Source organism: Chiloscyllium plagiosum, chromosome 9 (assembly GCF_004010195.1).
Source record: "Chiloscyllium plagiosum isolate BGI_BamShark_2017 chromosome 9, ASM401019v2, whole genome shotgun sequence".
NCBI lineage: Eukaryota > Metazoa > Chordata > Chondrichthyes > Orectolobiformes > Hemiscylliidae > Chiloscyllium > Chiloscyllium plagiosum.
Window position 1 is genome coordinate 37,654,253 of NC_057718.1, and position 9,518 is coordinate 37,663,770.

Genomic DNA, 9,518 nt, shown 5'->3' on the forward strand with positions numbered 1-9,518 from the left:
GACAGCTGCAGAAGAACCTCTTTGCTTCTATACTCAATCCCTCTTGTTATGAAGGCCAGCATGCTATTAGCCTTCTTCACTACCTGCTGTACCTTCATTGACTGGTGTACAAAAACACCCAGATCTCTTTGTACTGCCCCTTTACCTAAATTGATTCCATTTAGGTAGTAATCTGCCTTCCTGTTCTTGCCACCAAAGTGGATAACCATACATTTATCCACATTAACTGCATCTGCCATGCATCTGACCACTCACCTAACTGTCCATCTCCTAACATCCTCATCACATTTCACCCTGCCACCCAGCTGATGAAATTTGCGAATGTTATTGCTAATACCATCTTGTATATCATGAAGATAGATTGTAAAAAGCTGCGGTCCCAGTACTGATCCGTGCGGTACCCCACTGGACAGTGCCCGGCATTCCGAAATGGAGGAGTGGAGGAGTGTGGAAGGATGAGAGAATGCAGGCTGCGCCCCTATGAAGCAGGGGGAGGGCTTGCAATTGGCTTGTGTGGGGATGTGGTAGACTACAGGTGCCTGGTGGGCAAGGGCTGGCTGAAAGGCAGCTGGAGGAACGGAGGGAGGGAAGCACGCACAGAGGAGGAAGAGCAAAGAGAAAAGAGAAAAAAAAGCCAAAGGGGATAAAGAGAAAGAGCAACAAAGAAAATGTGGCTGGCCAGCACGCCGTGAAGTAGGGAGAAAAGGCAGGGGCCAGCGCCTACAGCCATACTAGTCTGAAAACGCCCGATCTCGTCTGATCTCGGAAGCTAAGCAGACTCAGGCCTGGTTAGTACTTGGATGGGAGACCGCCTGGGAATACCAGGTGCAGTAGGCTTTTTCCGCCAGCAGTGGCTGCTCAAGTCACCCCTCTGCACTTGTCTTGTGCCAGGCAATGGAGCGGCAGGTTATTTTTGCTGCTGCTGCTGTGCCTGGCATCAGTCTCCTGCAGGCACGAGACACGGAGGGGAGGAGAGCGGAGCGCTGCCAAAATCAGCAAGAAAGGCGGAAAGAAAGGGATTGGGGCTGCACGCTGTCTGCGGGTGGCAGTCAGGAAAGGCGGACAATAGACAATAGGTGCAGGAGTTGGCCATTCTGCCCTTCCAGCCTGCACCACCATTCAATATGATCATGGCTGATCATCCTTAATCAGTATCCTGCTCCTGCCTTATCTCCATAACCCTTGATTCCACTATCCTTGAGAGCTCTATCCAACTCTTTCTTAAATGAATCCAGAGACTGGGCCTCCACTGCCCTCTGGGGCAGAGCATTCCACACAGCCACCACTCTCTGGGTGAAGAAGTTTCTCCTAATCTCTGTCCTAAATCCCGAGCCACCTCCTTCAGTACTCTGGGATGCAGACCATCAGGCCCCGGGGGCTTATCAACCTTCAGACCTAACAGTCTCTCCAACACCAAATCCTGGCATATATAAATTCTCTTCAGTTCAGGTCCTTCAGCCACTGTTACCTCAGGGAGATTGCTTGTGTCTTCCCCAGTGAACACAGATCTGAAGTACCCATTTAATTCCTCTGCCATTTCTTATTCCCCTGTTTCTGTCTTCAAGGGCCCAATTTTTGTCCTAACCATTTTTTTGCCTTGCACATACTTAAAAAAGCTTTTACTATCCTCCTTTATATTTTTGGCCAGTTTACCTTCGTATCTCATTTTTTCTCTGCGTATTTCCTTCTTAGTAATCCTCTGTTGCTCTTTAAAAGCTTCTCAGTCCTCAGTTTTCCCACTTATCTTAGTTATGTTATACTTTTTCTCTTTTAACTTTATATGTTTCTTTACTTCTCTCGTCAGCCACGGCCGCCCATGCCTCCTCCTGGGAGGTTTCTTCCTTTTTGGAATGAACTGATCCTGCAACTTCTGCATTATACACAGAAATATCCGCCATTGTTCCTCCACTGTCATCCCTGCTAAGGTATTGCACCATTGAACTTTGGCCAGCTCCTCCCTCATAGCTCCATAGTTCCCTTTATTCAACAGAAATATTGTCACTTCCGATTGTACACTCTCACTCTCAAATTGCAGATTGAAGCTTATTGTATTATGGTCACTACTTCCCAATGGCTCCTTGACTTCGAGGTCCCTGACCAATTCTGGTTCGTTGCACAATACCAGATCCAGAATTGCCTTCTCCCTGGTCGCCTCCAGCACCAGCTTTTCTAAGAATCCATCTCTGAGGCACTCCACAAAGTCTCTTTCTTGAGGTCCAATACCATCCTGATTCTCCCAGTTTACCTGTATGTTGAAATCCCCCATAACAACTGTAGTAACATCTTTGCGACAGGCCAATTTCAGCTCCTGATTTAACTTACATCCGACATCCAGACTACTGTTTGGGGGCCTGTAAATAACTCCCCAGAGGGTCATTTTACCCTTAGTATTTCTCAGCACTATCCACACTGACTCTACATCCCCTGATTCTAGGTCCTCCCACGCAAGGGACTGAATATCATCCCTTACCAACAAGGCCACCCCACCCCCTCTGCCCGTCAGTCTATCCTTATAATAGCACGTGTAGCCATGAATATTCATTTCCCAGACCCTGTCCACTTGAAGCCATGTCTCAGTTATCCCCACAATATCATATCTGCCAATTTCCAAAAGAGCCTCAAGCTCATCCATCTTATTTCTAATGCTTCGCGCATTCATGTATTGTATTTTTAATTTGTTACTGCCCTCACCCTTCCCATCAACTCCTATTTCATTCAACCTTACAGCATGATCCCTTTCTGAGTTTTCTGCCTCATTGATACAGTTGTCTTTCTTGACTTTCCTTGTTCTAACTTTCCCTCCAATTTCCTTCTTAAACATCCAGTTTGTCCCGTTCCCCCCCCCGCTACTTAGTTTAAACGTAGCTGTGTTGCAGTAGTAAACCTGCCTGCCAGAATGCTGGTCCCTAACCTATTAATGTGCAAACCGTCTCTCTTGTAGAATTTATGCTTACCACAAAGCATACCCCAGTGATCCAATAATTTAAATCCTTGCTTCCTGCACCAGTTCCCCAGCCACAAGTTCAAGTCCATTATCTCCCTGTTTCTGACCTCACCAGCCCAAGGAACTGGAAGCAAACCGGAGATAACCACCTTTGACACACCCACTCAAATAACAATCACTTACCTTCCTGACCGGCTTTGCGCTCTGCCTTCACTTCTGCCCAGCTTCCGCCGCTCTCTCATGCGAAAATTGAAAGTTGTTGGACTGCAGATATTTTAGTCACTGGACATAAACCTTATTTTAAACTGAATCCTGTATTTCAGCTTCTATTCTTTCTGACGTAAACTGTGGTTATAATGCTCTTGTGATGTGGTTTGGGATGTTTTACTATGTTAAAGGCACTATATAAGTACAAGTTGTTGTAGTAAGGTATCAAGGAATACAGCCAAGAGAGTTGAGGTTCAGATTAAACAATAATCTAATTAAATGCTGCAATAGACTCGAGAGGCTGAATGACTTATTTCCATTCCTAAATTGCTATATTTTTCTGCCTTTTGAGCATTTTCCTTTCAAGACATAAAACGTGCCTTTAAAAATGGCAAACATTCCTTTTAAAATTAAGTTTGGTGTGAGGTCACTTTGTAGCAGCACAGAGTACAATGAGTTACTTAACAGAAGTATATAGAAATGGCAATGGGAGAGATGTGCAGATAATAAAACAAAACAAATGACATTTCAGTTGTGTAACTCAATCAGCATTTGTAGAGAGAAAACAGAGTTCATGCTTTAAGTTCAGTGACCTTTTGTCACTGAAAGGGTGGGATTTATGTTAATGAGTGGATGGAAGAGTGAATAGAATACAGTACATAGAGATGGAGTCCAGAGACAGGGAGGGATAAAAAGGGATAGGCAAACAAAGAGATTGCTAATGACAAGCCAAAACAGAGATAAATGCTGGGGAGAGTTCTAATGAGAAGTGCAAAGGTTTACACTCATCCCAATAGAATGTCCTCCAACTTTGAGGTCCGCCTCCACAATTAGTCTCAAAGAAACAAACTCCCTCCTTATGTGAACAAATCTAGCCAAGTGAGGAAAGAGTTCCAGGTCTGCAACAAGATCATTTTTCAAGCTCATTGTGAAAACAACTACAGAGGTATAGAGTTGAATATTGCCTCTTTGTAAAGTGTATTTTACACACTCATAAAAGAATTAGCATCAAATAGCCATCTGAAAATAATTTAGCTTCAATCAATGTGTCAACTTAGTTCAATTAGTACTTTTGCCTCTGAGTGGGAAGATTGAGGATTCAAATTCCCCTTCAGAACTTATTCATATGCTGTAGGTAATGCGTGAGGGAGTATTGCAAGTCAGAGATTTCCTTTAATTGAAAATATAATTCAGTCTCCCATTTGCTTGTTAAAGTCATACAGCATAGAAGACACTTCTAGGCCCATTGAATCTGCACCACTTATCTGGATTAATCCCATTTTCCAGCACTTGGCCCATAGTTTTGAATGTAATGACATTTCAAGTGCTCAAAGGTTATGAGGTTTCCTCACTCTATTACCCTGCTAGGCAGTGCATCCCAGACCCAGACCAACCCCTTGGGTGAAAGAACATTTATTCAGAACCCCTCTAAGCCTCCTGCCCTTTGCCTTAATACTTTCCCTGATTAATTGTTCTGTCAATTAATCAAGTCAAAAATTGGTTAACTAAGTCCTGCATGGAAAGCACAGAAGCAAAATACTGCAAAAACTAAAAAGTACTGATGAAAGGTCAGGACTTGAAATGAGAACTGTTTTTCTCTTCAAAAGGTTTAATGACCTGTTGAGTGTTTCCAGTATTTTCTGTCCTGAAAAACAAATCAGGGCCATAACAAGTCATCATGAAAAAGGGCAGAAAGTCATAGTTTAAATTTGTAAGGATACGCATTACAAACTGGAGAAAATGGAAGTTTTGACTACTGTTTTGCAAAGGATGAGTCAATTCTTTTTCTGAGAATTCGAAGATTAAAAGAGAACATATGTGCTAATCATATGTTAGTTGTAGAAGGTCATGTAACTTTTGGAGAAGCTGGATTTGGCACTTTTGTGAGACACAGTGGCACAGGAGTCCTTGAGCCAAAGATTTTGCAACAACAGATTTTGATTGGTTAAGTTGAAGTTGAGCTAGGAAGAGAGCAGTTGAATTCAGACCTCAAAAGGCCCGCAAGCCAAGACAGATTTCTCATGCTCTCTTTCTGGAAGTGAAGAAAAAAACAGTACCCAAGCAAAAACTTGGATCTGACTGGCCTCCTACTGAGTTTTTTTTATTCATTAATAAGATGAGGGCATCGCTGGCGAGACCAGCATTTATTGCTCAGAGGACATTAAGTCAACCACATCAGCTGTGGACCTGGAGAAATACATATACCAGATAAGGATAGCAAATTTCCTGCCCTGAAGGGCATTAGTGAACCAGATGGACTTTTACTTGACAATGGTTTCATGGTCATCGGTAGATTCTTACTCCAGATTTTTGTTTTATTGAATTGAAATTCCACACTCTGTTGTGATGGGATTTGAAACCAGGTCCTCCACTGAGCTTCTGGATTAATAATAATAATGCCACGAGGCCATCGTCTCCCCAATAAGAATCCAGTGGAGGATGACTGTGATCAGCAACAACATGATATCATCACCAAAAACCAAAGGAATAAAAATATCTCCTTATTCTAGCCTTGTGATTTGGACTCTTGATCCACCAAAATCTTTTTTTGGGTGTATTTTCCGTCCTTTATATTTCTGTAAAACTGTCTGTCTTATCTGTCCTATTGATAAATGAATGCTTGTGTGTTTTGATTTAAAGGAGATATCGTTTCAGCTTGGATATTAATAATTATTAAACAATTGTGTCAATTGCTAAAGAATAAGTTTGTTAAAATAAATACATTTTATTTTCTTGTTTATTGAGATATCTAAGTTTCTTTCATCTTAGATAATAGTCAAATTCAGGCAAGTTAACTATCTTAGTGATTAAATTAGTCATTTATACATTTGTGACAACTAATTAAATGGTGGAGTTTGATCTTCAGCACAATTTTTTCCCATTAGGAGTTTTACAAAACATTGAAGCATGAAAAGAGATCTTTTCTTTCTAAGACTGGTAAAGAAATCAAAATGTTATCGGGATAATGGAATATTTTGAGCTTCCATTGCCACAGATCAGATTTCATGGTGATTTAAGAACAGAATCAATTTGCTATGGATTTCTGTTGAAGCGATTTGAAATTATTTCTTACAGCAAAACATTTGAGAGTTACCAGTGTGGAGTTGGTGAGATGTCATGGGATAATGAATTTAGCGGCGTCAACAAAATAACCGTATATCAGCAATATAACTGTTTGAAGAAGCTTTTCATTCAAGTATAGAACATACACTGACTGTGAACAACAATTCAAGAGCTAAACAGTGAACAATTATTCAAGAGCTGAGCTACTCTTCCCAGGACAGTTGTGTGTAGGAAATAAAGATTTCACCATGTGAGTGAATGAAGCACAATCAATGTAATCTAATCATGAACTGTGTAGGAACAATTCCTTATTTTGTTTGTGTTGCTTCATTTTCTTCATTTCAGCAGGCCATGTTAAATAATAAATTCCAAAAATTATTTTGAAACTGCTTCTTATCCATTGTATTGCACTATATATGTTAGCTCTGAAATTCCTTTGCCTTTGATAGCAAAGCTCACAGACAGAAGGAGTGAAGATATTCTGCACAACTCCCATTTTCACTGGTCTGTGGTTCTTCTTGAACCACCATCCAGAAACACAATGGGTGGGAAAAGTTATTTGTTGTGGTGACCTGTTTTTAGTTATGGCATCATTGGAAGAAGCATTTGAGACAGAAGCATAAAAGCCAATTGCATTATGCAGGAATACTATCTATTGAGGTGATTTATACCTGTAGTATTTTTATGTGTATTTTTTAAAATTCATTTATTTTAAGTTTTGTTTGGTGATGTGGGTTTTCTGTGTGTCTGAAGTCAATAATGAATTTGTATCTTCTTGAACTTCTGGTTATTTTTAAAACAAAATCTGAAGCATCATGTGTCTTTGTCCTTCTTGTAAATAACTCCATTAATTGCGGAGAGATCATTGCTGAGCCAGAGTGATGACTGGAAGTTACACACCACTGCACATCTACTGGCCAAGAATGGTGAATGAAAATCTCCAACCATTGCACATTTGGTAGCGCTCTGGAACATTACAGACTTTGGCGTTGCTGGATCCAGTTTATTATTTTTATAAATATCACTGACTGTTCATAATTGGTAATCTTTCACTATGCATAATCATTAGACATTATCACTGCATGCCAATGTTGCTATTTGTCAATGTACATCTTGACTCTGCTGCTGTCAACATAGAATCAGGGAACTTGACAATACAGTTAAAAATAGTGTTAATTTCAAATTAGAAATACCAATTCTGTGTTTGAGTGGCAGTCGTAAATCATTCAATGTGCATTGCACAATCTGAACTTCCATTGTGAGAATCCAACCTTTCAATCTCCATCCCACACCCGCAATTTTTCTCTGTTACCTAATTACCTCTGTTACCTAGCCACAAAACAACATGACCCTCTTTCACTAATATCCTTACATACAGATGAGGAAGGACATCACTTCGACTGGGACAACACATCCATCCTAGGACAAGCCAAACATAGACATGCACGAGAATTCCGAGAATTCTATCAACAAACACATTGACTTGGACCCAATTTACCACCCCCTGAGAAAAAAAAGGAAATTACATCACTAACCCAAGGAAATGACATCACTAACCCAAAGAAACCCAAACATATAAATAGAAAGCAGGAATCACCAGCAATGCTTCGTCCGGAGGCTTACTGAAGATATTACCTAGTACGGTGACAAAACGACTGAAAATGAATCTTCCAGCTCAGCGAGCAAACCTACATCCAGAACCTCAACCTGAGCTACAAATCTTCTCAAAACTCTGGAACAGTAGATTCAACAACACAGCCCAGTACTGTATAGGTTTTGCTGCACTGCTGGTGTTCACAACTAAATATTCATTTATCAACACAGTGGTTATAGGCATCATCTGACTGCAGGCTGAAGCTGAAATGTACCAAGATGATTTCCTCAAGAGGATTAGGTGGCGTTACATATTCATCGCTGTTCTTTAATGACTAAACGAGAAGTCAACGATGTGGGAAGTAAAAGTGAAGAACGAGGAATTGAAATGGAAATAAATTAACAGCATTTCGACTTTATGTCCTCTTAAAAAGTTGCTGGCAATATACGGCAATTGGTTAATATCTGTTAATATCTAACAGTAAATGAAAAGTAGAGCAACAAATGGAAATTGTTGCACTGCTTAACTTTTGACCCTTTTATTAAGTTGTTGCATGTGTGTTTAATTAGCTTTGTTGCATTTGGTTGCACATATGGGATTATAATAAAGATTAGTGTAGCATGACATCCTGTATTTGTGCTGAGTTAGCAATGCTGGATGAATCAACTCTATGATTGATATTGTAATCCACACTAAAAGTTACATTTCTACCTGGATTTTGTCATGTTCCAAATTGCTATTTTTTGCTACTTTACTTCCCAAAGTCTGTCTTATGTCTTTCCAAAATTTCATGAAACAGCCACTTCTAAAGGAGCTTTAAAAAGAAACCCAATGTTTATTCCCCAGGGTTGCTTAAATTAATAGCTAACTAAATGCTTGCTGCTGATTTGCCAAGTTTAACCTTTTGTATGCTCACTTACATAATATTGGAGTTTAAGTTTTTAAAAATTCACAAGCGAAATGCACTGTAGAGAACGCAGTAAATAAGAAGATCATTTAAAGTCTTGAGCTCCCACTCTTCTGACACAGGTTCAGCAGAGGTGAACCCACATTAAACCATCTCTGAATTGCAGACCGTGAGGTTATCTGCATGGACAGAATGGGCTCATCATGCCAGCAACAAAACATTAGGCGCTTGCCCTGAATGGATGGTGAAAGCAATATAGTGGCACCACGCCAGTTGTAACATTTGAACATTGCATTTCCATTCCCTCAAAATGCCTGGAATAATTTGTCTTTTTTCATCCTTTGCTTCAAGTGGAGTGTCTCCAGGGAAATTATCCTTTCCTGTTTAAAAGTTTGAGACCTCCCTCAGTCCCCCCAGGGAACCTGCAGAAGATGAAATCTCTGAGCCAGTAGTTTTGCGAAGGCCTTACAAATGACAATGGGATTAAGGGAAGAAAAAGTTGGTCTTTGAGTGATCTTGAACTACCCATGAGGCAATGGGACAGAACTTAAAAACAGAGAGGAGTTTAGGGTTATGGTCAAATGGCCTTTAGTGGAAAGATTGGCTTAGCAAGCAGGGGGAAGAGGGAAGCAGCAGAAGCAGCATGATCTGCATCTTGTAACAAAGATGTTGATAAGGTCCTGAACCTTTTGTTAGAAAGGATGGTGAAGTACATGGAAGGGAGAAAAGTTAAAGAGAATAGCTTGCAATGGGAAAAGGCTGTGAACTCTGTTTTCTAAGATGACCCTAGTATAATAAGCAGT

General features: G+C 40.5%; 1 non-coding gene across 1 annotated transcript; it reads left to right on the forward strand.

Annotated features, from left to right (window-relative positions):
• The first annotated feature begins 718 nt into the window (after positions 1-718).
• LOC122553283 lies at positions 719-837 on the forward strand. Its single transcript, XR_006312668.1, has one exon. It is a non-coding gene; the product is annotated as a 5S ribosomal RNA (ribosomal RNA).
• The last annotated feature ends 8,681 nt before the right edge of the window (positions 838-9,518 follow it).